Source organism: Clarias gariepinus, chromosome 4, assembly GCF_024256425.1.
Source record: "Clarias gariepinus isolate MV-2021 ecotype Netherlands chromosome 4, CGAR_prim_01v2, whole genome shotgun sequence".
Lineage (NCBI taxonomy): Eukaryota > Metazoa > Chordata > Actinopteri > Siluriformes > Clariidae > Clarias > Clarias gariepinus.
The window spans coordinates 42,567,501-42,573,489 of record NC_071103.1 but is presented as its reverse complement, the minus strand read 5'-3'; positions in this window follow the sequence as shown (position 1 = coordinate 42,573,489).

Sequence of the window (5,989 nt, the reverse complement as noted above, 5' to 3'; positions counted from 1 at the left end):
ACACACCCGGATGGACTGTTTATTGTTGCTGGAGATTTCAACCATGCAAATCTCAAGTCAGTGCTTCCTAGATTCCATCAGTATGTGGATTTTGCAACGAGAGGGAAAAACACGCTGGATCTTGTTTACACAAACATCCCCGGCGCATATCGGGCAGAGCCCCGCCCCCACCTCGGCTACTCAGACCACATCTCTGTTATGCTAATTCCAGCATACAGACCACTCGTCAGGCGCTCAAAACCGGTTCTGAAGCAGGTGAGAACCTGGCCTGCAGGAGCCATCTCTGCTCTTCAGGACTGTTTTGAGTGCACTGACTGGAACATGTTTAGGGAGGCTGCAACTTACGGCGACTTCACTGACTTGGAGGAGTACACGTCATCAGTGACCAGCTACATCAACAAGTGCACCGATGACGTCACTGTCTCCAAGAGCATCATCTCACGACCCAACCAGAAACCGTGGATTACTGCGGAAGTGCGTGCACTTCTGAGGACCAGAGACTCTGCCTTCAAAGCGGGAGACAAGGTGGCCCTCAGAACAGCAAGGGCCAAACTTTCTCGGGCCATCAGAGAGGCAAAGCGCGCACACGCCCAGAAAATCCACAATCACTTCAGGGACAGCGGTGACACACGGCGCATGTGGCAGGGCTTACAAGCCATCACAAACTACAGGGCGACATCACCTGCCTGTGACAGTGACGGCTCCCTCCCAGATGCGCTGAACAACTTTTATGCTCGGTTTGACAGGCAGAACAACGTGGCGGCGAGGAAGACCACCCCTCCTCCGAACGACCAGGTGCTGTGTCTCACTACAGCTGAGGTGAGGAAAACTCTACGCAGAGTCAACCCACGTAAAGCTGCTGGACCAGACAACATCCCAGGCAGAGTGCTCAGAGAATGTGCTGAACAGCTGGCAGATGTTCTCACCGACATCTTTAACATCTCTCTGAGCAGCGCCGTCGTTCCCACGTGCTTCAAGGCCACCACCATCGTCCCCGTGCCCAAGAAGTCTACTGTGTCCTGTCTCAATGACTACCGTCCCGTTGCACTCACACCCACCATCATGAAGTGCTTCGAGCGGCTCGTCATGAGACACATAAAGACCCTGCTGCCCTCCTCACTGGACCCACTGCAATTTGCGTACCGTCCTAACCGCTCAACGGACGACGCCATCTCCACTACACTCCATCTTGCCCTCACACACCTTGACAAGAAGGACACATATGTTCGAATGCTGTACATAGATTTCAGCTCAGCATTCAACACTATCATCCCCCAACAACTGATTGGGAAGCTGAACCTGTTGGGCCTGAACACCTCCCTCTGCAACTGGATCCTGGACTTTCTGACCGGTAGGCCTCAGTCAGTACGGATCGGGAACTGCACCTCCAGCACCACCACACTGAGCACTGGGGCCCCACAAGGCTGTGTGCTCAGTCCCCTGCTGTTCACACTGCTGACTCACGACTGTGTAGCAACACACAGTTCGAACCACATCATTAAGTTCGCTGATGACACAACCGTGGTGGGTCTCATTAGCAAGAACGACGAGTCAGCGTACAGAGAGGAAGTGCAGAGGCTAACAGACTGGTGTAAAGACAACAACCTGTCTCTAAATGTTGACAAGACAAAGGAGATGGTTGTTGACTTTAGGAGGACACGAGGCGACCATTCTCCGCTGAGCATCAACGGCTCCTCTGTGGGAATCGTCGAAAGCACCAAATTCCTGGGTGTCCACCTAGAGAAGGACCTCAGCTGGTCCCTCAACACCAGCTCCCTACAGAAGAAAGCCCAACAGCGTCTCTTCTTTCTGAGAAGACTGAGGAAGGCCCAGCTTCCACCACCGATCCTGACCACCTTCTATAGAGGAACTATCGAGAGCATCCTGAGCGGCTGCATCACTGTCTGGTTTGGGAATTGTGCCATATCGGATCGCAAAACCCTACAACGGATAGTGAGGACAGCGGAGAAGATCATCGGGGCCTCTCTCCCCTCTATTGAAGACATCTACACCACACGCTGCATCCGCAAAGCCACCAGCATTGTGGCTGATCGGACACACCCCTCTCACATACACTTCACACTCCTGCCATCTGGAAAAAGGTACCGAAGCATTCGGGCACACACATCCAGGCTGTGCAACAGCTTTTTTCCACAAGCCATCCGTCTCCTCAACAAAAAGGGACTGGACTGATAAACACAAACACACTCACACACACACAAACACAAACATTATCACACAGCTTAACTCAACTACCTCAAAATATTGAGACTGGACTGACTAATCAACACAAGTGCAGACACACTGACCTACACCACCAAATTATCGTACACACCAACCTGTAAATGCTTCACTGTTTTTAACAATCTTTTTGCACAATGATCATTACTGGACTACATTTTTGCACTAATTCCTCAAATCTTGCTGCTGTTTTAAGGAATGTTTATGTTTACCCACTACCTCAACACCATATTTTATGTTCGGTTATGTCGTGGTTGCGCACTGTCACTTTGTTGTTGCTCTTGTTTGCACATTTGCACGTGCACTTTATGTTGTCTATAAAAATGTTACTTAGCTAGTTAGTTATTGTTAATTTATGTTGTAATTTATGTTAGGTCTCTCTGTCCTGTCTCTGCTAGCCAGTTAACTAGGCCTCTTGGTTAGCTAGTTTAGTGTCTATGTTAATTTATGTCGTAAATTTATGTTGCATGTAGCACCTTGGTCCTGGAGGAACGTTGTTTCGTTTCACTGTGTACTAACTGTATATGGTTGTAATGACAATAAAGCCTACTTGAACTTGAACTTGAACTTGAACTTGAACTTGAACTAAATTCTTTCGTGTAACAGTAAAATTATCTCTTTTTTTTTTGTGAAGCATTGTGGTATCTAAAAAAATGAGATCATCACCATGGCGATGGCACCCAATTGATTCAACTTTAGAATCCCATAAACTTTAGTCTCCTAAAACTCTAGTCCCTGTAACAGTGAGTGTGTGTGTGTGTGTGTGTGTGTGTGTGTGTGTGTGTGTGTGTGTGTGTGCGTGTGTAATGTTGTCTAAAGGTGGCATAGCCCAATTAAACACTTCCTTAAAAGATAAAACAAGAAAGAGAGAAAGAGAAACGATGGAGCGATAGGCAAAAGATTGAAAGAAAAAAGGCAGAAAAGGAATTTCAAGTCACCAAACAGGTTCTGCAAAAAGAAAATATTTCACACACACACACACACACACACTTTATTGTAATTAGGACTTACTCTACACAAAATCCCACTGTGGTGGTTGGGGCATCTGACTGTCTGCCCTCCTAAGGACAGGAATATCTGATGTCTCTTTGACATTGTGAGGACATTTTACTCCAACTAGGACCAAAAGCCACCCACCCACACACACACACACACACACACACACACACACACATACTGAGCTCCACCTTGTTGGGCAACACTCTCAGAGTTTACTTTGCTTGCATATTTTCTTCATTGCATCACCTCACTCCTCTATTTTAAACACATTCCTTTGTTTTGAATGTGTTTATTATTTAACCTATCCCAGTGGACACAGGTAGGACGGCAAGGCGTCTTCAGGACTAGAAACCTGAACACCTGGTGACGTATACACAATCTGTTAAAGTCCCAAAAATGTTAACTCACTAGACACCTTCAGGCGTAATGTTCTAAACTCCTCTTACTAATGAGAACATGAAGACAACATAAATACCTCCTAAAAAGTCTAAATGTTTTAAAAACCCTCTACAGAAAGCCAGAGGGGAATTGTCATTATGCCCACTGGGATTGTCCTGTAAGGTTTCCAACAAACATTTAATAGGAGCATCAATACATAAGAATTAGTATGGTTAGGTGACACGGCGGTCTAGTGGTTAGCGCTGTCCTCGTCCTCGTGGGTCCGGGTTCGATTCCCGTCTCTGTGTGCATGGAGTATTCATGTTCTCCCCGTGCTTGGTGAGTTTCCTCCCACAGTCCAAAGACATGTAGGTAAGGTTAATTGGTGTTCTTAAATTGCCCATAGTGTGTGTGTGTGTGTGTGTGTGTGTGTATGTGCCCTGCGATGCAAAATAAGGGGTAACGTATATACAGTATAAAAGCATTCATTTATAATGACACCTTCAATATTTAGTGGCTAGCTTTCCCATTACATCACAATAGGGGAAAGTTGGATTAGATTTTGCATGAAAAATACATAGTTGTTTACAAATGATACACAAAACTCCAATAGTAAGAATATTAGTAAATGCAATGCAAATCATTTCAGTTTCTCTCATGGAACAAGATAATTCAAAATAACCCATTGCACATCTTACTTTTATATTCGTCACGGAATCTTTCTTAGAGAAAATAAGAAACCATCAGAAAATACAAGCTTTGATTACTGAACAAGACATAATTTAATCTATTATAAATTATATAAATGATCAGCATGTGCAGACAATGTGATTTTGATTAATGAAACAAATATATCACATTCACTAGAGGCAGTTAAAATCTGAGTATAAACTGAACAGGTGTGAATCAGAAGCAGTGGTTCTAGGGAGTCCATCATCACAATATAGTAAATAATATAGTAAACAAAAACATTTTGGGGGGATCCTGTGTTAATATTTTCATAAGTTCCGTATATAAATTTGAAACAATGTATCAAATTAAACAAGATATATATAATAGAATAATAGAATTATCAAATTTATACTTTTTTGGTATACATCTTACCAAGATTAATATATTTTATTTCAAACATTTAAATTTTTTTCATGAACTTAATTTATATACAAAATATATATTTTTTAAATAAGTGGGACAAAAAACATAAAACCATTAGATTTTTTAAATAAATTGCGGTATTATTATTATTATTATTATTATTATTATTATTATGTTGCTTTAATTAAATCGATTTCTGTCTGGCTTTGTAAAAAGTCAGATTAAGATAAAGTGCAAGAATATTATCCATCAGCATATTAAAAAGAAATAGAAAATGCTGTACAGGCACGAAATAAATTGAAATATATATATATGTAAAAATATATTTTAATATATTTAATAATTTTAAGAAAGATTGAAAGGGAAAGGAAATTCGGATAAAAAAAAACATGGGTAAGTTAAGGACTGATTAGATCAATCAGATACTAATAGATAAAGAAATAGATACATTTGAAAATTTATCAAATAGAATTTACCAAAAGCAGATTTTATATAAAAGAAATAGAAATTATTATGACCGAAAAGGAGATCCAACCATAACTGAAACATGTAATAAAAATATATAAAAGTGTGGCCTGGAATTTAAAGGGTGTTTGGGAAAAGGAATTCAACATAATTATCTCCTTAATAAATTGAAAGTGTATTAGTTTAAAAACAAAAAAAAATTTAAGAAATGGTGCTCGAAAAATTGTAGAGTGCCACCACCCTAGTGCCAGACACCACAGCACCCCCGAGCCCCCCCACACCGAGGGACCAGAGCAGTCCCAGGGGCAGAGATGGGAATCGAACACTCCACCCTGGAGGTCTTAACCCCTACACTGCTGCACCACCAGGATGATACAGTAGATACTTCTTAGGGCGTTTAAGAACAGCAGCTGTCCTTAAACTAAATCAGATTTTAGTTTAGACATTTGAGTTAAGATGAGAGAAAGTAAAAGAGAGTATTTTTTTCACAATTGAATGGGGTAAGGATTGTGAGACAGGTGGTGGGTCAGATGGTTTGTATGTTAAAAATGAATAAGACCCATTGGTGTTTTTCTCACTGGTGTCGATGTGGTAGTTATTTATAAGTTTTTATCTTTTTTCCCCTAATTCTCCCAGAGTGGAAATGATTTATAAATAAAATATATTGTTAATATAATGTGTCATGTTATAAATTATATTAAATAAAGAATAATGATTAAAAAGATTTTGCATAATAGGTGCCCTTTAAATAACATTCTGTGTTGTGCTCTCTGCCGGTCTGTGTCTTGTCCACTTTGATTGGCAGAGGTCA